The sequence below is a fragment of the Cololabis saira genome, chromosome 5 (genome assembly GCF_033807715.1).
Source record: "Cololabis saira isolate AMF1-May2022 chromosome 5, fColSai1.1, whole genome shotgun sequence".
In the NCBI taxonomy this organism is placed as follows: Eukaryota; Metazoa; Chordata; class Actinopteri; order Beloniformes; family Belonidae; genus Cololabis; species Cololabis saira.
The window spans coordinates 17,003,535-17,030,350 of record NC_084591.1 but is presented as its reverse complement, the minus strand read 5'-3'; the positions used below and the strand labels follow the sequence as shown (position 1 = coordinate 17,030,350).

General features: G+C 39.6%; 1 protein-coding gene across 2 annotated transcripts in view; it reads right to left on the bottom strand.

Annotated features, from left to right (window-relative positions):
* The window catches only part of shisal1b (shisa like 1b), a 51,992-nt gene extending 26,488 nt beyond the window's left edge, over positions 1-25,504 (bottom strand). For both annotated transcript variants that reach the window (XM_061721089.1, XM_061721090.1), the window contains exon 1: positions 25,252-25,504. The gene's annotated coding sequence lies outside the window, so the exon portion shown is untranslated. The remainder of the gene's footprint in view (positions 1-25,251) is intronic.
* Positions 25,505-26,816: the final 1,312 nt, after the last annotated feature.

The window sequence follows — 26,816 nt, the reverse complement described above, 5'->3', positions numbered from 1 at the left end:
CACAGCAACTTAAGGATGCTTGGAGATGGTCCCATCGTATTTACCTTCAACTCGCTTATCTATAATTTTATTTTTGAGCTCTCTTGAGAAGTCTGGTCCAATTATCCCAAACTACAGTGACAAGCCTTCTTTCTTTTACCTTGGAATTAATTCAATCGTGCATGATTACAAAGAATTTGACTGATTTGGACTTTATTGGATTACCTATAACTCCAAATTTTAAGTGCTTTCTGTGTAAAGTGTTGTGAGATGGCTTTTTGGGAATTGGTGCTAAAGTGAAATGATTGAACTGATTTATTGGAGTGATTAAATGGGCTGAACAACTGATAAAAATGTCCAAGATAGCTGTGATACTGATTAATATGGAACATAAATTTATTGCAGTGATTTATGATCGTTTGAGGTACAAACAAATCCATTCATTTTAGAATACATAAATCCTTTTTTTTTCATTCCTTAATTGGTTGCCTCTTGCACATTTAAAGCCATGCATGTATACATGAGACTATTGCTTTTAATTTAATCATTTTTCAGTAGGAATTAAGTATTCTGTCAACGGGTTGCAAGAGTTCCAACAAATGTGTCCATATCTGTAAATTCTAGTCACTAACACTCATCAGCCACAACACAAAAAAGAAACACTAAAAGGTGTCGGAATTAACGTCGATTTAGTCATAAAACTGGAAACATGGATTCTGGCATGAATGCCATACTTACCTTCTTAGAAATGTCTACTTAAAAATAGTTTCATAGCAACATTAAAACTCTAGCCTGGCCAGCCATTTTCAAATTTTTTCCTCTTTGATGCAAATAATCAATCTGGTTACTCTGTAATTGATGATGGAGGTGGGGAAAAACTGCTTCTGGACACCATTGGGCAGGTATACAACCAATCACAGAAATAAAGCATGTGACGTAGGCAGAGCAACAACTACAAAAGTGCCAACACAAGACATCCATAATGCCATGCAGTGGAATAGGAAGGGTGATGAATGACTGTTGCTGGTTTTGCAGTGACACTTGTGGAGTAAACAGTGGCTCTGGTATGAGACATAGAGTAAAGCCTGGCCCTGTCCCTTTGCGACTGCTTCAGGACGCTACAGTATGTAACTGTGGAAATAGCTGTGAATGGGAATAATAGTAATGGCTTAGATATATATTACGCTTTTCTAGGACACTCAAAGCACTAACAATGGTCCATTATTCATTTACTCCTCATTGGCTTGGTGATGGTAAAGTACATGTGCAGCCACAGCTGCCCAGCGGCAGACTGGTGGAAATGTGGTAGCCAATCCACGCCACTGGAATATTCATATTCACACACCAGCGATGGCCTCACTGGACGCAAGGAGGCTGAATTGTCTTGTCCAAAGTCACAACGACATATGGGGGGCGCAGCATTCAAACTGCCAATCCTTCAATCATTGGACGACCTGCTCTACCACCTGAGCCACTGCTCTGGAAAGATTACCAGATCCCAATTTACAGCACACTTAACCTCCAGCAGAGGAATTTCAGGAGGTTTCTTGGGAAGAACATTATAATTTAGCATTTAAATAAAATCCAACTCGAGCCCAGCACATAAATCAGCATGTAGAGAATTAAGCTTTCAATTATAAATCAGTGCAACGATAATCATTTGCTTAAGGCTGCATCAATTTTTCTTTATAACTGATAGTCAATATAGTTACGCTAATTTTCATTTTTCCATGATGTTTAAAAATGTAAAAATCTACTCCAAGAATATTTGCCTTGATGTTAATACCAGTTATCAATAAAAAAAAGAGTAACAATTACTTGCCCTTTTTCTAATTGAGCACATTTTGCTGTACAGATACAGTAGATCATGGTTAATGGACTGTATTTATAAAGCACTTTTCCCGTCTCGTTGACCACTCAAAGCACTTTACACTAAAAGCCACATTCGGCCATACATTCAAAAAGCCCTCTCTCCATCCTTAGAGGTCTACAGAGATTTCTTTTCCATCAAGCATAGGCAGTGCCTTTTCTATCATACACACAAGGACACACACAGATGAACGCATCAACACATGGACTTGTTCAACATACAGTATGTACACAAGCCCAGAAATCAAACCAGAATCTTTCAGATTGGCAGGCAACTGCTTATCCTCCTGAGCTACAGCCGCTCCCTTTACTATGACAAAGCGAAATGTTAAAAGAAGGAAAAAGGCTGTCAATGGGTGTATATTTTTGATTTTGTGCATAAAATGTGTAGTATGTTTCAGTGTGCAGCAGAGTCAAAAACAGCCGTGTCTAGTTCTGTGAATGATGAAGCTTAACCCAAAGAAAATTATATTTGTGCATCAAAAGTATTGCTTTTTTTTATTTTTTGCAAAAGTAAGGCTTATTTTTTTTTCAAATCTGACATTTATTAATTAACACAGACTTGGCTCCTTCAGCACAGTCTAGAGTTTGACTTTAAAGTTTCTAAAGACCAAAGAGCATTCGGCTTATAAATGATGCATTGTTGGAGTTTGTGAATTCTTCCTCCACAGTATCATTGTAAGTTACCATTCGAAGCTCAGTCACTGTCACCCTTCCACTGCTGATAAGTGAGATTAATGGGGTGGCAGCACCATTTGCTTAGACACACTTGTTTCTGTTCCAGGGGAAATTTATTCCTTTAATGGTAACAGAAGAAACTGCACACACAGTTCCAGCCTTAATTTGTAAAGCTGTTGTCCACTGTATATTGATGGATTATAAACTCTGTGAATTAGAATGAGCCATTTGCACCTGGCAATGGGTTCACAAAGCTTACGCTAAAACACCTTGGGTTTGTTGGCGTCAGCGTACAGTGTAACACATGAGCTGGAACAGGGGACACATTTGCCTCTGAAACCCCTATCTATGAGATAAATTCTTAACCGTATCGAAACCTAACTTAGTAAATGGCACATAAATATTTCAAGGCTTTTGCTGTGTGTATTGTATATGAAGAGAAGTTTTAACATCCTTTCAGCACAAGCTGCTGGAAAGTACAGCACAACTTGTCTTCTGAATTATTGAGAAGTCAGTGGCAGATAAAAGCAAAGAAGAAAGTTCTCATGATGAGCTGAAACAAGAGAGCAGATGCCCATCAATGTTGTTTTTCTATGTGATAAAAAGTAATGAAATTGAGAGTTGCATTCAGTTTAATGTTCCATCACCATCTTGAACAATTTACAAGCTACCATAGCTGAGTGTGACGCAGAGAGATAATCATCTGCAGGGAAAGTGTGAGGTTTTCTATCTTTAATGCAAACGTATGGTTACAAAATAACCTCTGAGCCAAAAGACTGCTTCTCCAGTTTGTTACATATTTCATAAGTTCAGAGATGATCCCCTAAGCACATGAAATATTTGACGGAGATAGATATGACACGGATGGTTACATTGTTAACCTGGTTCTCTGAGGGCAGAAACAACACTCCCATTCTACTGAATCTTTTATTCCCAAAACATATGACATTAATATCTAAGTGGAAAGATCTTTGTGTGACATCGAACACATGATCGGAACACACAGGCCTTTGTTGGGCTGTTCTTTTTGATCCCAAAGTGCAGTACCAGTTTTCAAAAATGTACAAGAAGTGTATTGTTGGCCTGGTAATAAAAAACATATTTAATACATATACAGTATAGACCGACTGCCTCATTTAAATGGTGATGTGGTCATTATGGTAAAAAAGAAACAGAATCATTTTAAGTCAAACAAATGAATAAAGATGCTTCTGGGAGGTGGGGTCAGGGAAGTGTTTGTCCTGACTGATAAATCAGTTCCAGATTTTTGCTCTTACTCTATTTGAAAACTGAGCTGCCAAAAATAAAAAAGAAAGCGCTGCAGCTACTATGATTTACAGTATGCCAATATTTAGTCCTTTCAAGGTTACAAATATAAGATTCTACTCCTTTTACCCCATGTTCTGACATGATATATAAAAGTGTATTGTATTCATATTTAAGTTGTCTTTTCTGTTGTTTCTTTTGTTTGTTTTTGGCATAATGTGTGGATTTTCCCCTCTCTTTTTTAACTTCAGAATTATTTGAGAAAACAATCTTTGAATGACTTGATACTGAAAATAGTTCTGATAATTTATCATTTAAAAAGCTGTGTCTGCTTGCTGCTAACGCAGGGGTAATGAATGTTGATAAATGATGAAAGCTAAGGGATGGAGAAACACTAACCACTCTTTTGAACATCATGGCCATCGATTTAAGCAGCACAACTGCTTGTCAGTTCGGGGAAGTAATAGTTGGGAGATCATAACCTTTGAATTAGAAAACATTACAGGATCATACAAACTTAAGCCCAATATGCATTATCAGGAGTAACACACCAATATTAACTGAATATTTTCTGTGCTTATGCTGTGAAGTAAAATATTGTAATTGTAAAGACTGTTTTTTGTTTTGTTTCGTTTTAATGGTAGGAATTGTGCGTAATGAATGTGAACAGTTTCAAGAAGTTAAATTATGGTGATAAATGTGTGTAGACAGAGGTGGTTAAAGGTATAGTCTGTAATGTTGGAGAGCTAGCAAGATTTGAAAGTGGCACCTCCTCTAAGCCCCGACCCCTCCTCCCCCTCCCATCAGCGCTCCGTCCAAAGCCACGCCCCCACAAACTTTGGGGAACGCGCATTTGCAGGAGTCGAGTTTTCCAGGACATTTTGGACAGCACATTTTCAGGGGCAGGGGGGGGGGCAGGGGTGGGCTGTGCCCACCCAAACGTGCGTCCTGCCCACCCAATCAAAGTTATGGGGATTATTTATTTTTTTATAATTTTATTTTTTTATAAATATAAAAAGATATCACAGAATATCTGTACCGTTTCTGATTGGGTGGGCACTGCGCATCATTTTTACAATGAACGCATACCGCAAAATTTGTGTCTCGGCAGAGGGACCCGACGTCCCAGCAAAATGAGCACAACAGAGAAGAGTTCAGAACAGCACACAGAGCACACACTGCAGGCTGATTTATGGTTCTGCGTTACACCAACGCAGAATGGTGCGCGTCGCCGCGTACCCTACGGCGTAGCCGTGGCTCCAGAGCCTGCAAAGCACCGCAGCGCACCGCCACCCTCACCGGCGGCGGCGCTCTCCGCCCTCGCCGGGATGGAGACGCCTCCATCCCCCCGGACCCCACGGTCCGTGGCAGACCCACAACCTGCAACGCAGAATCGCACTTTGGCTTTCTTTTTTTAGCCTTTTTAGCAGGGCGAGCCGTTACAATCGACGTGACGAGTGTGCGCATGGGACAGAGGGGGGCGTGGGCAGGACTTAAAATGAAGGCATCTGATTGGTTCTTTCCCCCCTGCCAATCCTCTGGTCCTCTGACCAATACGTGCCATTCGGTTGGCAAAAAACTGATTGGTCAGAGTTTTTACAGGATTATAGAGGTAAAGAGGTAAATAAATGTTTTTGAATACGATTACAGATTATACCTTTAAATAACTTATAATCAGACATTAAAGTTGTCTGTACCAATACTACTTCTGGGCACATGAGGGAATATAAAGATCATGTGTTCACAGAAATAAATTCCACTAACAATACTTTGTTAATGAGCGGGCAGGGGCAGCTATGTCTTGTAATACCACTTTGTCCCACTAGAGATGCACTTCATTGTGTTTTACACCAGGGGTTGGTTCATGAACTTTGTTGTGACCTGCCGTCTCTATGTGGTCAGATGGGGTCCATCCATCTGCTTCTGTGTAACTAAGGTCGGGTCGTGGGAGCAGTGGGCTAAGTGGAGAAGCCCAGACTTCCCTTTCCTCCAGCTCATCTGGGGGTATCCCAAGGCATTCCTAGGCTAAGCGGAAGAAATTAGGAAACTCATTTCCGCCACTCGTATCCACAAACTCGTTCTGTTGTTCACTACTCACAAGTTGTTACAAATGGTGAGGGAAGGAACGTAGAACAAATGGCCAATTGAGAGTTTTGCCTTCTTCACCACGACAGGCCAATGCAGGCCGCGCAATCTGCCTGTCAATCTCCTACTCCATTCTTCCCTCAATTGTGAACAAGGTCCTAAGATACTTGAATTTCTCCATGTGGGGCAGTATCTGATCCAAATCCAAGGTTTGACTATCCAACGGCATTGCGATATAAAGTGGCATTGAGCACCTAAATGACTATATAGCAGAGGTTTCCAATTCCAGTCCTCGGGACCCCCTGCCCTGTCTGTTTTAGATGCTACCCTGCTTTCAACGCACAGTGATACAAGGAGCTGTGTTATCAACAGAGTTGTGCAGACCTCGGTGACAAGCTAATGAGGACCATTAATTAGAATCAGGTGTGTTGGTGCAGGGAAACATCTAAAACATGCAGGACAGGGGGGGCTCGAGGACCAGGGTTGAAGACCCCTGTTTTAGATGTTTCAGCGCACCCTGATACCAATGTGTCATTAACAGACTTGTGCAGACCTAGATCTCAAGCTGATGACGACCATTAAATAGAATCAGGTAAAACATGCAGGACAGAGGGTCACGAGGACCAGGGTTGAAGACCACTGGATTAAAGAATAACTGCACTAAATGTTTTTCATTCAGTGATTCAAAAGTGGGAATACACAGACAAGCTTTCAGTGACAAACTCAAGGTAATGAATGCTATGCCAAGGAGATGTGGTTTTGTGTTGGGATGTATTACAATGCTTTTGATCAGGTAACCGGTAGACAACAATTGATGTCCAAGATGTCGATATGTTGCACATTACAGCATTAGCTGGCGCCAATAAAGGAAGGACCCTCTGACTCAATAAAAGATGAGCATCTTGCTAGAGAATCTGATTATACTGACATTCGGCTCTGATGAAGCATAGAAGTTAAAAGAATATATAATCATTTCTAATCATTTTGTTATTGGAAGACTATAAGAAATAATATTGTGATGGCTTATAATATCAAATATGAACTTAAAATGTTGGTTTGTACTTCATGGTTTGTCATTTTTATTTGTTTAATAGAAAAAAAAGAGAAAATGTTGAATATAATCTTGCCACAAAACAGCCATTTTCCTGTTTTTATTGATTTACAAGAATCGCAGCTATTACAATTGTGTGAACATATTTATTGCTAAGGAAGATGACAAGGGTTTCTTTCAAGCACCTTTCCTGTAACGTCTCAAAAATTTGACCAGCTCTCATTATGTCTGCCACCTACATACTTGAAGGTTATTTCACTCAGTTTGAAACCTTCCTGAACATAAAAGACTATTCAACTGGATCTCTGCATTCATTCTTTGCTCAAATTGCTTGCAGTATCCTCAACTGTAAGTATTTTAATGAAAAACCAAACTCAATGAATAAATGTGAAGCAATATCTTCTTTCGGATTTGTATTGAGGCTGACGAAAAAAAATGCATTGCTCTATAGCTATTGGCTGGAATTCTTACTGTACATGATGTTACATTATGTGCAGTGATTTTCTTTTTAACAGTTATAAAATTAGATTTCGTGGGCATGTATTATTTTTATGTAAACTAAGAGAGCCACCCCTGCTCAGCCTCAGTCTTCATTCTTGTTAAGACACAACCTTTTCCTTGTTATTTATAAAATATACTGTAAAAGATACTGTAAAAGATACTATAAGCATTTAAGTACACAAAATAAAAGAAAATTTCACAGAAAAACAAAAACATTGTACCCACTTTACTTGAATCTCAGTGGATGGAAAAAGAAAGAAAAAAACAGGACTAAAGTACCTTGGGGAATCCCAATCTCTGCCTGTGGTTATGTTTGCTTCAGCTCCTTCTGGTTACTTCTGGACACATCATGGACTCATGGTTGCACATGACCAAACTAATCCTATTCTACAGGACCTATATACGTATTGTTGTGGAGCACAACAGGCTGTATCTCAAGAAGTCTTTTTACACATTTTTAAACAGAAAAGTTGTTCCCTCTTGAAGAAGCCAGGCAGCTGAAGTCCCAAGAGACTTGTTAGTGGCATTTTATATATTTTTTTCCTCCCTTTATTTTTGGTGGAGCTTTAGTGTAGTGGAGAATGACAATATGTGAAGTGCAGCAGGGGATTCCCATTTGTTCAAATCCCCTTACAAACCAACTGTTTATCGTGCAACGCTCTGTTTCCTTTCATTTTCTCGTTGATATTGTGACACTGTTCTCTGTCCCATACAGGCTATGAAAGGGCAAGGTTCACGTTGAAGTGCTTGTTTGCATTAAAGAAGTGAATGTTTGCAGGTTTGTGTAATGAGCCTGATGGAAGTGAAACAGAATATGTACTGTAAATACACAGAAGTGCATGCAGACAGGCACGCCGCATTGTACACAGTGCAAAGCTCCCTGGGACCAAAAATAGAACATAGAGCCCAGCTGAACAGACATACAACACAAATGGAGGCTCTTTCTACTTGATCTTTATGTCTCAAATCAAACTGTAATATATATAAAGACCATGACAGCACTGACGTATCCTCTCTCAGAAAATGTAAAACGTGCTGTGAGCGGAATTGTGTAAATAAATATAGATTCTTGAGGTCACAAAAAGCATAGAGCTCATTTATTTGTCTACATTGCCAGGGAGAAGAAGGGACACTGAAGTGACCCACTGCTGCAGCAACCACTGTTAAATCAACAGCACCCTTTTCATCATAACTTAGCAGGAGACCCAAATCTGTCACAGGTTTGATGAGGGAAAGTACCATTGAATATTTTACCAGGGGTTCTCCACTCCGGTCCTCGGGACCCCCTGCCCTGCATCTTTTAGATGTTGCCTTGCATCAACACGCCTGATTCTAATTAATGGTCCTCATTAGCTTGTCATCAAGGTCTGTACATCTCTGTTGATGACACAGTTCCTTGTATCAATCAACTCCGGGCCCGAGGACCGGAGTTGAGAACCCCTTTTTTAGACTATTTGGAGATTAGACACAGTGAAAAACTGTGCATGTATCATGAACATGAAGTTTTACTGTATTTTTATTAGGGCTTGAATACATGCTGTCTAAAATATTTGTTATCCAGGGAGTTTCAAGTTTGTAAAAGCATGAACTCGAGCTTCTTTATGCAGCAAAAAAATATTTTTATAGCAAACATTCAGGCCAGCCACTTGGAGTCTTCACATTCTTTCTCTTGTGGAAGATAGTAAACTTGATATTTATGCACCCTCTGAGCCTCGTTATTAGATTTTCCTCAGAGCACACAAATACATTTCCTGTTGCTGCGCTGCCCTTAATCCATGTTAATGTGCATTATCAATCACTTTAAAAGTCGTGAGCTCGAGAGCATCCGTAGTTAAGTACCTTTACAAATGAGGTTCCCCCTTTGCACAGGAAAATGACACAGCATCGGTAACTGAACGTGTGGCTGCGGATGCACTTAGATCCAGGTACTGATCAACTGATCAACTGCAATGATACCTGTTTTGACAGTCATCACAATAAATTGGGTTTCATGTTGATTTGATGGCAGTAGAGCTTTACTCCAATCCAATGAGCCCTGTGCTGGGACATTAAAGGCTGCAATCGCAAGATTTTCCATGGCAGACGTAATTTATCAAGAGTGGCATTAATAATTGTGCATTGAATATGAAAGAGCTTCAAAATATCTCAACAACATTTCACTATTTAACAGTGTTGTGCAGTACTATAGTAACATGATATATATTTATAGGGGCAGGGGTTGTTGAATGATTGAAAAAATAAAGGCTTAGACACTGCTACCACAATCAGAGGTGCCACTTGTCTACTGGCATACCAGGGGGGCCCTGAGGGCCGATCAACTTTGAAACGCAACAATTTGCGATTAATAAAAACTAGAAGCAAACAGAGAGGGGGCACCCTGTCCCCCAAACAATAGCAAATATTGCTCCAGCGAAATACCAACAGGGGTAGGATTCATCTTAGTGTATATCAAAAGTGGCAGAAGGAGTAAAGCTTTACAATGATTTCAAGCATCAACAGACATGACATCATCGAGACAATTGTTTACCCTGCCTTTACTGACCAAACAGCTGTGAATGAAAATGCTCTGAAACTGACATATTTACTGATGAATTTGGATAGAAACACAAATTCTAAAAGAAGGTTGTTGAATGTTTAGCAAACCTTGTATTAAAGCATTATTATTTTTTAATTTGCTAAAACATATATAATACAAGTTCATTGTAAATCCTATTAAACACATGCGTTCATCATCCAGGGATGCTAGCGGGATCTAATCTAAAAACGCCTAATGACTAAAAGGGTGATCTAATTTCATTACAGTTCAGGCAGTATGTTCAAGGCCAATAGATCACATGACTTTATAATAATCTATAATCGATAATACCTATGAACAGGAAAAGCATTGCTTATAGGTAGTCAACTTCAGTTACTATGAATCTCAATTATCTATATACTGTATGCTGTATCTCATGATAAATGTTCAAGGTTTGCATGAATCAAAATAAAACCTGTAGGCAGTCAGCTCAAGTAATACGAGGTTTTAGTTAAATGAATCAGTCAGGTACATCTTGTACCACTGACTATAAATGTCAGTCTAGTGTTTTTAATCTGGCGCCTCTCTATAACAAATGGATGAAACACAGCCAGGGTAATAACTACTCGTGCATTTGCGCTGTATCACAGTGACCGCACAGCAGCAGAACTCAGCATAAATCTGAAGTTCTTCTTTGGTTTATATGATGCTAAATAAATCTTCTGGATCAAATGTTCTAAAGAAATCCCAAAGGCAGCAGCAACAACATGTTTGGTCAAGTGAACCGATGTCGCCCGGGAGACGTCTACGTCACGGTAGACATGGGGTTGAAAGTAGCACCTTGTAATTAGCAGCCACAATGTACTGCAAAGGAAATTAACACATTAAAAAAAAAAGGAAAGGAAAACAGCAACGGAAAAAACCAAAGCAGGGTTGCCATAGAGCTTGTTGGGCAGAGCTTTCTCAGTTTGGCAATATAGTGGGCAGGCAAGATAATGATATTATGCAGCGCCGCTACATGCTGCATGGGTGGTCCATATCTACGTTCAACTTGGCACTGGTTTATCAGCTTAACACAACAAAAAGAAGAAGTGCATTCAAAGTAACATCTGCTGTGAGCATGCTTTGTCACTACCTGCTGACAGCTGTCATGATGCTGGAAACACTTCTAGTACATCTGCCTTGTGCTCCATCCTTCACTAATTATCAGTCTGGATGAAAAGGCTGGTGTGGTGGGTACTGGTCATCAAGAACATTCACAGTTTTAGTATTAACTTTTGTGGATTTCGTCCAGATACTTCACCTTCCTCCTGGAGTCCAAAATTAAATACGTCAGGTTCTAAAAACTGATGACAGGTCTGGATATAAATGTGCACGGCTGTTTGTTTCATTTTTGGCCCTGTGATGGGTCCAGAGTGTACCTCAACTTTCACTTGGCGACAGTTGGGATATTCTCTACCCACAGCTCTAAGCGGGATAAAGAGAGCATGAGAAATGAGTGGAAGGATAAATAGATGACAAAACATATGTACCCAGAATAATGCCTTGCCCATTTTAATTCACTACACTGTTCAAGTATTTTTTTCAGGTTGGCTGTGTGACAACTAAGTGTGTTTTCTTGAGTTTGATCCACAAACAGAAACACTGACAATGGCCATTAAAAGAAACCAAACCTTTATATAATACTCCAGCTTGTACGGGGGCCAGGTCTTTCATCATTTGTATGGCAATAAATATATGCATCCAGATGAGCAAAGGCAGCTAATGAGACAGCTACTGGAGTCTAATAACATGAATTCTTTACACAATCAAGGTCTCAAAGTCAGCTGGGGGATGCGATTTCCTAGAACCTCATCTGATATGATGCTGATCTGCAAAGGTCTTGTTTTCATTTGAAGCAGCATGACTGGTCCAGTGATGCTTTGTTTTGCACTGAAACTATTTGATTAACTTATTAGCTGACAGTGAAATGAGCAGCACAATGTGTTACAATGAACAGAGACCTTAACTACAAAGCAAAAAATGTCAAAAAGTTATGGTTTGCCGCTTTTGTCACGTTGAAACCAATGCGAACTGAATGCTGGGATTTTCTTTTTCATCTTGACAAATCCTGAGCCTTAGTGACAGTAAAAGATGAAAGAATTCCCCAGTTAAATGTACAAAATCATATTTAAATGATCGTCTTAACAGATGCTGGTAGGGCATGTGAAAAACTGTCACGGCCATTTCATGCAAGAAGCATCCAATGGTTAATCAACTGATTTTTGAGTTAGAAAGGTAATTGGTTATTTATATAAATACAATGATTATTTGGAATTCTGACAAGTGTCACACAGACAAAGAAACTGTAGTTGTTCAGTCACTTCTAAAGCCACAGAAATCCCTCCAGGATTTGTTCTGCAGCAGCTCACAACACTTTAAGCTTTATGGGCTCCGAGCTGCCGGCAGGCAGCAAAGGCCTCATCTGTCAACACGTCGAGGCCTTGGATCCCATATCCAGTTTTCTATGGTAGTTGGACTGAGTCACGTGAAGAACTGGACTTATCTTGGCTTTGGGGTTTGGTAGACAAGTCGTGTGGGACTCTGGTGTCTGTAATGCAGACAGACACGGCAGTATTTCACAAGCCGACATTGTTTGTTTGAACTTGCTTTAACACCCCACTCTGGGCTCATTTGCCTTCTTTTGGAAATGTTCCCTGTCATCATCAGCTGACCCTGGATTTAAAATTAGTTTCTACCCAAATACTCCGGTGGGAATTCTAAAAAAAGACACAAGAGAGTGATGCATGACATAAGTACTGAAACACACTGCTTTGATCACCTTTGCTTTTATATGTATGTGCTTTGTTTAGATAAAGCAGCAAAGCAAACACTTCAGACTTAACTAAGGTTTGGCACTTTGAAAGAAAAAATGTATAACTGTCTGTGATCCACTGGTGCCGAATTCTCAAGGACACATATTTAAAGTGTATTTTGGGTTTGGTGTATGGTTACGCGTTGGTCATAAAAAAATGTGTTCAACAAAAAATCCCAGTCTTTGTGTTTCTGAAATTGAATTTTATACAAAGGGATCCCTAGGGGCAAAATTAATTCTGGAGGCAGTGTGGTTGAAAGACAGCACACAAGCAAGCTCTTTGGACTCGCTCTCTCATTTTATCCTTCTTACCAAAAGATTGCAAAAGAAATGATGAATGTTCATTTGTTACTTCATAAATGTGGAATATCTTATATAAATCTATGAGATAGAAGGAAAATCCCTAAAAAATATTTAGAGCGTGAAAGCCTTCACACAAATATTGTTGAGTAGAAACAGGCACTGAATGACTCAAGCATTCGGTAAAACAAAATGAAAAGAGATTTTAATTTTCACCCTGTGGCTAGAGAGTATGATCAAAAGTTGAAATATTAGGATTTGACACAATTCTGCCCTGCAATCCTTTAGGAAAAGTAGGTTATTTAAAATACCATACTTTTAAGACAAGAGTTATGATGCCTGTTAACCCCAGCTGCTTGCAAATAAAAAAGCTACAAAAAGTACTCCCCAGATACTTTTACAAGTGAGCTGGATCCAAATGTATAGTACACGGAGAGGGGGTTTAGCCTCCAATAACCCTTGTGAGCAAGTCTTTCTTAACACTCCAAAACAATCCCTATGTGCCTCAGTCCTTAAATAACCGTGATAGATGGAGAGAGCTTTTGAGCACATCAAGTTCTCTCAGTCAGCAGGGGCAGCGGTCACAGACAACCGCTTATCATGCAGCAAAGAGTACCTCAGATGAGAAAGAACAATACTCCAGAGTGCTCTTTATCCAAATGCTAATGACGATTTGGCAGCCTGCTTACACACCCTGTTAGAAAAATCCTAAAATCTAAGAAACAGTTTGCGGGCCATTCCAACGATAATTCCTGGAAGCGTGCGCTGACTGGCCATCACAGTGCATTGCACCTCTCTAATGAGGCTGTCCTGACTTTGACCCACGGCAAATGAACACACCTCAGTTTGGCTGATCCTATGTGAATAATAACTTCCTATTATGTCCTGGAATGCTCCCTGAATGCTAGTGAGTTTAACTCATGGCTCTTAAACTATAATTTAAAAGCTCCACAAATGTATTCTCTTGAGCTGATTTGACCCCTTGCAATTTTTTAACATCAGCAATAGCTTACCTGAGTTACTGCTGTTATTCACTGATAACATGTGGATGTCATTATTATGTCTTTTAAATTGTCAGCCATTATAATGTACAGTAAGAGAGATAAATTATTGTTGACCGTATTATTATGGTGAATCATTTGAAACCTCTGAGTGCAAAACGACTCATGAATTGAAGCATATTATCTCTGGAAATGTGAGTATGTAAAGTAAATGCAAGCCGCTGCAGTATAATAAGGTCCAGCATCAACTAAAAGACAAAGCAAAGCGAGTGTATCGTTTGACGAGTAACAACAACACATCCTCGGAATGGGCAGATTAATTGACTAGTTTCAGATTGATAGTCATGATTTTCTGTTCCTTTCCATTTTTCCCCCCTTTGTAGAAGTCGGCACTGCAAATTATTGTTTTTACATTGGATAGTTTTCCTGAAACCAGCCTCCCAATTTATCCGGGCTTGAGACCAGCACTAGCAATGTGGGTAATGAGGGGTTCAGTGTCTGCAGGGACCCTCTGGTGCTTGACGAGGCTGGGAATTGATCCAGTGACTAGTTGGAGAGGAACTGACTCTACCCACTATGCCACCCTTTAGCTGCCTTTTTTTTAATAACATCATCTGTTTGAAGGAATACAATCATTTAGATTTGTAAAGTGATAATTAAAAATGACCACTGAGTTCAAAAAAGTGTTTAATTAAGAATTGCCTTCATACATAATTTTAAGGCAACCAAACTAGTGTAGAGTAAGTAGGTGGTCCCATTTGGGAGAAATGACTACAAGCATGCACTTTCAGGGGCTCTGAGTCAGACCTACACAAAAAATTCAGGCTGCGTTTTTGTAAATTTCTCCTTCAACTCAAACATATGATGTCTGGTGAGAACAGCTTTCTTGAAGTCACTTCCCAGCTCCCCTATGAAGTTAGGGTGTGGGCTCCAAAAGGCAGATTTTCTTTAAATTTAATTTTTTGAAGCCCTAATTGTACAGGAAATGAATCCAGAAAACCTAATGCCACTGAATGTGAACAACCGTCAAACTTCATTCAACTGTATATAACCTTCAGGAGGATTTAAAACACTTTGAGTGGCGCTGCTCTGCTCCACTGAGCAATGACACGATGGTCTTCATGGAAGACTTCTTTACATATTCTCACCCCCAAATATATTTCATATTTCAACAGACAGGATGGATTTTAGAAATAAGTCACAGGGAACTGAGAAAACATTGACATTTCGGCACCGATGAACAAACAGAGGTTTGAAAGAAAAAAGAATTTCAAAAAAAGACCTCTGCGGTTGTTAAGCATGGGGGAGGGTTAATCATACTATGGGCTTGTGTTGCACCCAATGTTCTCTGCTTCCACAAAGAATATTTACCTCTTACAGGAAAGAACAGATGACGTAAATTGTCATTCTATGATTTCTGTAAACCATTGTGACATGAAAAAATACAAAGTTGGAAAGATTATAATTTCAACAACTAAATAACAGTTCAATACTGCACAACCCCAAGATGTAAAAACATATTTAAGAGATGTAAAAGATTCCTAAGTAGTTCTAAAATAAATTTTTAAAAATGGTGTCATAATAAACGGTGCTATCCTTTGCTTTCTTTGTTAGTCACGGCAACAGAAAATGTGTCAAATTCCAGTGCATGCATTAACACGGTTCCTGCAACATGTTCCTTATATCTGGTGATAAAAGCTTTTTCTCCTTATTGCAAGGCTGAGCAAAAGTGACAGACACTCCTCTGCACTTCCAGCTCTGTAATGAACAGTCAGCCAGCATCTGACATCAGCATTCAACCCTTCATTCAGTCCCAGTGCATCACAGCTGTCAGTCACTCGTAGCTGCTTTACACTCTCAGAAATTCATTTCGTATACCTGCATTTTTTGCTCAATCTGTCAAATTTATATTTTTTATACAAAGGCTGCTCTGATTCTCCTTTTGAAAGATTGTTGTTGTGATTTTACCATCAGGCAAATGTGAATTATCACAAGAATTGAAAACCCGTATCCCTGATGGAGCTGCAAGAGTCATACAGAGATGAAATCAAAAGCTGTGTATCTGTGAAGGTAAGAAACAAAAAACTTTAATATTCTCCTGATAGAATCTGTTCACTGCTCAGTATCACACAGATCTGATGTTTGAACCACATGGAACATGAAACCCTTCTGCTTGATAAAACTAGTTCAAGACAAAAGAATGTTAAAGCACATTTCATTGATTGGGACGAGGAAATGTGCTTTTATGTGACAGCATATGCCGTCTCTAAAGAGACCAAGCCTCTGTCATCTGTTATCTTGCCATTTATGGAGCAAGTTGAAAGCCCCTGCATTTGGCATATGCTGATTTTAAATCCCCATACCGCTTGTGGAAGTAAACAGACAAGGTTTTGTACACAACCTCATAAGCTAGATGTTTACATCTGAGTCAAAGTCTAAAAGAAGAGACAACAAAGATTCATATTTGGACAACTAAGATAGGAAACAAAAGCTAATCATCACTTTATCACTCATCACATAATAACATTGATCAGTGCTGTGATGAGGCAGAGATGGAGAAGCTGCCGGACAGCATTACTTGTCAAACCCCAAATAATAAATACATGTGAAACAAGCCATGAAGATTTCAAGATCAATATGTCAATAATAATGTAATGAATGGACATCCTGTCCAGGTTGTACCCCTCATTTCACGTGAAGACAGATGGGATGGGCTCCAGAAAAGCCATTTGAACCTGAACAGGAAAGAACAGGGGCGTGTAATGGGTGGATGAATGTCAACAATATGAGGATTAAGGGATACTGTCTTGAAAGTCAGTACAAGAAATTACCTTTTTCATTTGTTGACGTTTGAAAGAACTGTAAAATATCTGACAGAGACAGATAATTTGGAGCTTTTCATTTGCATGCTGGAAAGAACAAGTTTAGATACTACTGTAATTTGCACACTATTTTTAACTCAAAGAAATGTTTTCTCGAGAGCTGTTGCCTTGCAGATAGAAAGTTTCCAGTTCAAATTCTGGCTGGTGCAGGGAGAACACACAAGCAGTTTGTGTGTTCTCCCTGTGCCTGCATGAGTTTTCTCTGGGTACTCCGGGTTCCCCTCCAAAGCGCAAAAACATGCGTTTCAGTTTGATTGGTGGTTTTAAAGTGAGTGCACATGGTTGTTTGTTTCAGCATGGCCCTGTGACGGACCAGAGACGTGTCCAGAGTGTTTCCTGCCTTCGGGGACAGCTGGGAAAGACTCCAGCACTCCCAAACAAGACTGAAGTGGGTATGAAAAATGAATGGGAAATATTTTCCCAATCTTTGATTTCTACAAATATTTGTTTATCCTCCTGTGACGGTTCCTTCGTGTATTTTTCAGCTGAGTGAGCGCTCGAGGGAACCAAGGTCATTTTTCTCCCCTTTAGTGAAAGACAAAGGTTTGACCGGGGACACAAACACACAAATACACAGAGCAAACACTGCATTAATATTCAACAGAGCCACTGGGCGAACTGTCATCTGAGTTTCGGCAGCTGGTCTGTCATTTGATTATTCTTTCAGCCTTCCGATTTCACTTTCTGCACAAACAGACAAAAAGCCCTTCAGATGTCAAACACCCCCTCTTCAATGAGAAGGAAAAAAAACTGATAAACACTATACAGCAAGACTTACAGAGAGGATGGTGTTTGTATATAATGAAAACTATTTTGTTGGCTGCTGCAAATAAAAAGAAGAAAGTGCAGCTACAGTATGTTTCTGCTTTGATTTGTGTAACTGTACAGAACAGCTGCATTACAGGATGTCCAAAGGGTGGTTGCTTAACGCCACCATGTGCAGTAAGTAGCTGATATTAACGCTGACAGCATTATGGGACGGCTGGCTTTCTAATCTCTAATGGTTACAGCAGAGGAGTTTAACGAGAGACAGTGAATGCGTACAGATGACGAGCGGAGATGTGTTGCTCTAGAGGCTTTTACTAGATGATTCTCTGCTCACTGGAGTCTGATACGGAGGAGAGGCTGCCATCAGAGGAAACATCAGGGCTTTATCAAAGAAAATCCTCTGTCAGCCGCCGCCTCCCTCTCGCTCTTCCTCCATTTAACTACAGATATCCACATACTCATCCAGACACTATGAAACAAAAACAAGTATGTATACCTTCACAACTCCCCTTCCAACTCTGCCTTTTTTCTGCAGACACACAAACGGACATGTGGAACTAATGTTACTAAAAAGAACATGTATAAAATACTACAACAGAGAGAGACAGAGAGAGAGCAGGGGAACTTGGTGTGAGCCCTCCGGAAAGAGATGTCATGATGACAGAATGAATAAACCCAACAAATATAGCGTTTTCAGCACAGCAGATTGGAAAACAAGACACTTCTGTGCTCACTGAGCAGCTGCAAGCTGCTGTTTATTTTGGGGTTGGAGAATGTAATTATTTGACTGCCACTGTTCCTGTTGGTGGTACTAATCAGTTATACTCTCATGATTTTTGGAGGGGTGGGTGGGAGATGACAGATCTCAGTGCTCACAGATAAAAGTCTTTGTTTTTGCTCAGATGTGCAGTCAAAGAAAGGCTGCAATTCTTGTTTTTTTTTATGGTGTTTTACATAATTTTTCTATTCTCTCTTGTTTAAAACATCCCGAAAGCATAATAATAACTATAACAATTCAGACCTTTTATGAGAACGATAAGAAGGAGAGTTGTAAGGCTTATCAAGACCATTTGGAGGAGACAGTCTGAAGTCCATTTGAGCTAAAGAGTGTTAGTCTTCTGTCAGAATTCAGTTAAGACCCTCAAAAAAAGAATCTTCTTGTGCTCTTATCATCCTGATATTAGTGATGGTATTCTTACTTGGTAAATGCCACATCCAGCTAAATCCTTTATAGAGCTTTTACATGAATGTTTGCTCAACATATTTGGGTTTCAGACTGCTAGTAAAGAAATAAGGAACTTGGCTGCCAGCATTGTATAACAAACTGATAATAACTAATTATGATAATTCATAAAACATACACCTGCCCTTATACCCCCCTCTTATTTGCTCTCAGGAACAACACACAAAAGGCTTCAGCATAAGCAGCAAATTGCTTAACTTACTCCTTGTATCCCCCTCTATCGCACTGTTCTCTAAAAATTACTTTTCTCTGCTGCTCATCTGAGACTGAAACTGAAATCATCACAGAATAATAATGTTGTTGTTTTACCAAGTAGCCCATCCTCGGTAGTTTAGGAGTACATAATGTCCATGTTGTTGCAGCAGGGAGTACATAAAGAAGGTGTGAGACCCGGGGAGAGGAGAAACAGGTGGACAGGTGGTTTGACAGGTATAATTTTCGGCTATTTCGCTATAAACTATATTGTTTTCTAGAATAGCTTGTATATCCTTACAGCACTCAGCCCTGCTACCAAAGTTCAAAGTTAAAGTATTTTAGATCATCCCATGAAAGGTTTTCTATTTTAAAACAAGGTGTCCAAAAGATGACCCACCCTCCCTACTGAAATCCTGCTGGCAACACATGGTTAAACAACTAAGAAAATGATTTTTTGTTGCAGCTTTAACAATACATTAACTGTATAAAACTATGGTTTTACATGCTTGTCTAAGTATGTAGTTCATGTGTCCCGTCCACCCATCCATCTGCCCTCAAAACCCAAACAGCCACTAGCGGCGTAAGCTGCTGCAGTTTGAAAAGAATTATGTAAATGATCTCCAGCAAATAATATGCTCAAGTCAAAAAATGGGGTAAGAAAAAGGGAGTAAATAGAATTTACTGGCTCTGACTGAAACCAACCCACAATTGAAGTGTCCTTTGTGGCACATTCATTCATTTATTCATTCATTCTTGATCGGTGTATTTGCCCTGTGCTAACACATTTATGTTAGATATCGAGAGAACAATCAAACATGTTCTTGAGCTACTCACAGACTCGTCCATCACCTGTGGCCGTAGGATTAAGCAGCATGAGCTCAAGAAGCAGCCACATATGTGAATGATCCATCCATCTGCACGAGTGTCTGCTGCACCACAGCTGAAGAGCATTTGCACTTTCTCAGGTTACTCTGTTTTTGAAGTTCATTTCTCTTCTCTCAAATCCATGAGACCTTTGACAGTTTTAGGATGGAGGCCAATAAGTGCACTGACAACCTCATGATATCCTGCTGCTGCTGCTTTTTTTCAAGAGGTGCTGCAGTTTTGGGCTTCCAGCATCATCTTTATCTGTCAATCAAAGTCAAGATGGACATCCTTGTGGGTGTGATAGCACTTTCAATGACCAATTAAAAATGACTGCCCTTCAGCGGTGTCCAGACAAAATCTCTTGCACACGTAGAAAAACCTATAATTTGCCTTGAATGGCATGAGCATGCATTGCCCTGGTTTCTTGCGCAAAACAGGATATCTCTCTTGCAAATGTACGTTTTATGGATTTTCTTTTTGCTATTAGTGTGTCTGAGTTTTCAATAACAAAGCAATCATTTGTGTGAAGAATGACATAACATGCTTAAGAAAATTGTTCTCTCAGCATTTGAAATAAGTGTGAAACCTTCTTGGTCCTATCCAGGGTTTATCGTGCCTTTGACCCCTTGACAGCTGGGATACGCTCCAGTAGACCCATGGGACTGAGAATAAGATATCAAGTGAATAAGAGTGCAGTTGGTATGGTCTTATGCCAGTTGCTCCTTGCTGAGTCCTTTGAAATTCAAATGTAAATTCTTAGTCTGGCCTGTAACGCAAGGGAGTGGCAAGGCTTACAGGTGTGATCAGTTTGTTCAGTAGTTGGCTCAATGAACATGCCGGTGTCTAGTGAACCTGAGTCCCTAGTGATAATCACAGTCTTCATTTGTCAGAATCAGGCTCAACAAGTCCAAGAGCAAAGCCGAGCTGTAGACCAGCTAAAAAGACATGAAGTAATTTCAAATCAGTGTTCATCTTCAACATTCGGAAAGAAAACTTCTAAAATATCAGGATTTATAAATGGAGTCTGGTATGTTTGTCAAAGTGGCAGCACTGCTGGAAGCAGAGAATGATGAGCTGCCCTGATATGAACTTTTCTACCGTGCTTCAGTTCTGTGAGTCGGATATGAGAGTTCCAATCAAGTACTGGTAAACGAATCTTTTGAACAAATCTTTTCACAGGAGTCTGCTCCAGCACATATGGAAATGGTACAGAAAAATGTATGGGTGGCACTGTCCCCCTTAGAGCTACTACAAACTATTATAGAAAAGTCACACTACAGTATCATTTTATGGCCTGGATTAACTACCATTTTGCAATTGGTACCAAACCTGTTTTCTGCCTGGTCCTGATGTTCATGCAATTCTGGGAGCTTTCCTTCAGCAGTGTTAAATTTGAGGAAAATAATTTTAAATCTAATTGTGCAGTAATTTACTACAGTATGCTTTATGTGTCACAATTCCATCTTTACTGAAGTATTATCAACCACTGAAAAGGAGGGTATATATTACAACTGATGCGGCTGGTGCCGCTGCAAGAAAGTGGCCAAGATGTTACGCAACACTAGCAAACAAAGCGCAGCGTGTAAATCAGAAGATTCTCGGTTCATGTAAATGCACCTGGAATAACCCAAGTAGCCACTGTCAGGACATATTTAATACTAAGCCACATTATTTTTTACTTGACTGAGGGGCCTATAAAACAACATGAAATCAATAAATGGATGGCTTCATGCATTAGCCTCTGGACCAAAAGTGTTGGCAGCTCTTCGTGTTTTGTTTTCCTTCACCAGCTTTGTCACCAAGTGCAGAAGGGCTTACCAAAGAACCTTACCAAATGGCAAGAATACAGTGGCTCATTGCTCATATACATTCAGATAACTTTAACTACTCTATCAGTAGTTGTTCATACATATTCCAGAGATGCGCCACAAGGTAAAAAAAAATGTCTTTGGTATTTCTTTTTAGTTAAATGTAAAGCCTTAATGATTTAAATTTGAATGCAGTTAAACTCTAAAGTGAAGTCTTTTGATGCTCATGGAAGAATTTATTGAAGAAAATCTGATATAAAGTCTATTTTTATTTAATTTCATTAATTTATATCTGAGAAAAAAAAACACTTATATGAGAAACACAATGGAACCTTTGTCACTTTTAGCTCAGAGACTTCCTCTATAGATTTGGAGGTCAATTCGTTTTTTGGTACGCTGCCCAAAATTTACTCTGGTTGAGTCTCTCGGTCAGTCATTGTCTCGTTTTTCTCTTCTGTCATCACATTGTTGGGTCTCTCAGTCGCATCATGTTCTCTGTAGCTCTGTGAGCTAGCTCAGTCGTTATTGATGTGTGCCATAGTGCTATAAAGCAACACGCAGCTGTCACAGGAGCACCCTGGAATGTCAGTCCAGAGTTACTGGTGGCTTTTACCAATAGTAGGAGACTCTGAGAATGAAATGATATTTAAACAGGTCGCCTAAAACATTTAAACTTAACAAAACACTCGATGTTGTGCTTTTATGATCTTTGTTATAACAAGAAACAAGTCTACACTGGTAAATGGCAGGTTTCTAAATATCAGCAGGTCTGTTTGTTTACATTTTATGATGAGACTCTGTGAGACTGTTGTTCAGTTAGAATCTGCACATTTCATTTCCTATTTTTTTAATACTCATTTCACATGCACTATAGGTGTATATATATAATTGTGAAAAAGTAATGTCTCATACACACTAATTACTGTGGTCATTTCTATGTATTAATTAGGTATGCAGAATATGGGTTGTAGTGTACTCAGTCATTCTATTATGCAATTATCCAGCTGCCATATTATTTGATTTATAGTCTAGAATTGTCGACTGTTCAAGGTGAGATAAAATGAAGACATACTTCAAACACACCGTGACCCTACATGGATTGACCACTTGTGCTCACTTCTGCTTTATATAAGCTCCTTGCGCCTTCTCTGGGTTATATCTGGATAAATGACTGGATTAGGTATGCTGTGATCGTGGAAGAACAGATAGTATATATAGTACAGTATCATTTTGAATATTAATATGAATTAATTTAAATCATGCCCTCTTGACTTTTGTGGTTGAGATCCAGGAACAGAAAACTTTGCAGTTTTAACACCAGCGTGATCGTCTGTTATGAATGTGAAACGCTCCTCACTATAAATTTTCACCTTGAGGGCTTCTGCCAAGCAGCTGGTCACGACACTCATCCCTGCTCTGTGGGTGTGAGAATGAGTATCATTGTAAGTCCATATGTCTATTTATGCATAATATGCCACCGGAAATGAGAGAGGTTAAACGGTATATGTGTGAGTAAATGCACGGACCCTAGCAAGGGCACATAAATGTTCTCTCAGTTCACTGGCTCTCTTTAGTTGGGAAAATCTGCAGCCCCTGAGGACCCACCATAACCATCCCTGTGAGGCACAGTGTGTGTGTGTGTGTGTGTGTGTGTGTGTGTGTGTGTGTGTGTGTGTGTGTGTGTGTGTGTGTGTGTGTGTGTGTATCTGAGACAAGGTGACACAGGAAATGGTCCTCAGTTAATGACTGATGCCCAAGTCCGCCTGGCCTGACCTCACTTATGTTCTATCACTTCGATAGAGGGGACGCGGAGATAATGTGAACAAGTCAAGTCCAGTGTAAACACGGCATGAACGCTGCACCTGTAGTTGAATAATCCTTTTTAAAACCTAATTTTTCACTTTAGAGGTTTCTGTATAAACACATTCTGCTAATGTAGACTGACACTTTTCCTGTCACTGAAAGCAAAACACTGGATGTTTATGCTATTTCTCTCCTTTTATGTGGAAATACACACAGTCTAGAATAACCCTGTTACCATGCCTCCACTGTTTACAAGGAGCATAAAACTCTGGGCTCTGTCTTTCTCGATTCAAACTGCTCCTACACCCAACAACAAATTTTTAAACAACTTCACAGGCCATCATCCTTGTTGTCTCCATTTATCTTATCTAACCTAAAAATCTCAGTGATAAATAAATGAGCAGCAGGTATCATTGTTGGTTTCAAGGACATTTAATCACACAAATACTCTCAGTTAACAGAGCTTTAACAAGTGCATAGTCCTAAAGGAACTTTTTATTTTATAAATTGCTAAACTGTTTATTGTTAGTGTTATAAACCAATCAGACTGCATGCATAGGACTATATTTCTGTTTTTCTTCATTCTACATACATATATATATATATATATATATATATATATATATATATATATATATATATATATATATATATATATATATATATATATATATATATATATATATATATATATATATATATATATATATATACATACATACATACATACATACATACATACATACATATATATATATATATATATATATATATATATATATATATACATACATATACATATATGCGTCCGTGCGTCTGTGTGTGTATTTGAAGCAATTAAAAGGTGAGACCCATATATCATGATATTTCAAATGCCTATTAGAGACTTAACATGCATATAATGAAAACAGACACATTTTCTACACACACACACATGCCCCTTAGAGTGCACACTTGAACAATGCTTACCACCATGCAAAATAACAAAAGCTCACAACTGCTGCCCTAGTGCCAGTTCCTGCAGACGCACAAGCAGGAGCAACACTTCCGCGGAGGAATAGGCTTTTGTGTGAATGAACAAAGGGAATTTCCTTCCTCCTCAGCTCCTCTCTCCCCCTGAATCCTATCATATGCCACCTTGAGTCTCCCACACGCCTGTTTCTAAGTTACCAGCAGTGTCGGCTGCCAATCCCGCTTAATTGCCTCCTGTGTAAAGTGACGGCTGATGGGTGGCAATGAGAGCGAGCTGTCTTCGCCTTTTCCTATAGATCAGCCTCTGAGACCTTGGAAAAGGAGATTTTTCCACCTGAGAATTATTCTGCACAACTCTGAGACATTAAACCGTGAAACTTTTGTAACAAACCTGTAGACTGTAGAAATGTAACAACATTTCAAGAAATAAAATGCTCTTAATTTAAAAAAATATCCTTTCTGAGGAAAACTAATCAAAACCTTGCACAATGAAAGGTTATGCATATGAGATATTTGAACAGAAAGGACTTGACAAAAATAAAAGTAAAGAACTGATATGGATGAATAACTGAGGGCAATGTTAGTTTGAACAATAAGCAGCTTTCCTCACTAACCTTGTTTGATCCTGGAGAAAAAGAAGAGATATTCTGGTTCTCTCCTGCTCACAGAATTTACCACCCTGTTGCTCCTTCTTCCCTCTTCCTTTGTTGCGTCTTCCTCACAAACAGATCCTCCTCATCCTCAGAGCCGGCACTGAAATTAAGACCTCATGAGAGAAGCCAGGCGCAAGAGAGAGAACACACCGGAGAAGAGAAGAAATACACTCTTCTCGCCCCTTACTCCTCCTTCGCAGTGTATCCCCATCCGTCAGAGCACACCGACTGCAAGTGTGTGCGAGAGAGCGTAAGAGAGAGATGAAATGATACTAAGTGGGCGAGTGAGGGAGTGAGGGAGGGAGGGAGAGAGAGAGAGGGAAAGAGAGAAAGCTTGAGCACGAGCGCTGGAGGGTGATCCTCCAAGCAGCAAGAACTCCTGTTTATCTCTCCCCGTCTGTCTCATGCACATGCATTCCTCCCCGACTGAAGCCACAGGGTCAGCAGCTTTTACAGTAACAGACTTGGTTTCCTCTTGAGAGAGAAGACTTCCTGTTAGTTCTCCACTCATCTTCCCTCATTGGTGGATTTGCACAATTGTTGTTGTTTTGTTTTTTAATCCTTTCCCACTCACATTATCTTTCTCACTGTTTTTGTCTTTAGATTTATTATCAGAGTTAGTAAATGGCTCTCCTAAAGTACTACCCGTACAGAAGGTACTCCATTGATGAGAAAGACACATCATTTGTTTAGTAGATATTATTGCTGTTTTAAAATCGCTGCATTGGCTCCCTGTGCGCTTCAGGATCGATTTTAAGGTTCTTCAACTAGTTTTTAAGTGTTTTAATGGTCTTGGGCCTTCTTATTTGTCTGCACTACTTTTACCCTATCGACCCTCGCGGACCCTGAGGTCCTCCGGTGCTGGCCTTTTAACCATACCAAAAGTTAGAACCAGGACACACGGGGAGGCGGCATTCAGTTATTATGGCCCCCGATTGTGGAACAGCCTCACGGAGAACCTCAGGGACTGTTGATGTTTTTAAAAAGAGGCTCAAGACCCATCTCTTTAATCACTCACTTATAATTTTCTATGCTCACCCCTATTTTTATTGGATCTTACGACTCTGTTTTAAATTAATCTTTAGTTTAGTTTATCCTGTTTTATTATCTCATTGTTTTATCTCAATGTTATATTTAAATGTTATAGTCATTATTTATGGTCTATTTTATACATTCTATTGTTTTATTTTCTCAGTTTCTAATTTCTAGCTCTTTAGACCTACTCTTAGGATTTCATTTTATACTTCTATACTTTTTTAGTGTGTATTTTAACTTCATAGCCTATCTTATCTTTTAGCTCCAGTGTTTCCTCATGGGGAGCCTCCATGCTGGGAGTGACTCTGGCCTGCAGGGGGTCGTCCTGCGGGTGGTTCTGGCCTGGATGGTTGGGGAGCTCTGCACCACGGCTTCACCGCTGTGGGGTGGACTCCTCTATCCGTCCGGGTGGTCTCTGTGGAGGCCCCCCATGTACTGTAGCTGCGGGCTATGAGACCTGCTGGTGTGGACGGCTCCCTGATACCGTTTCC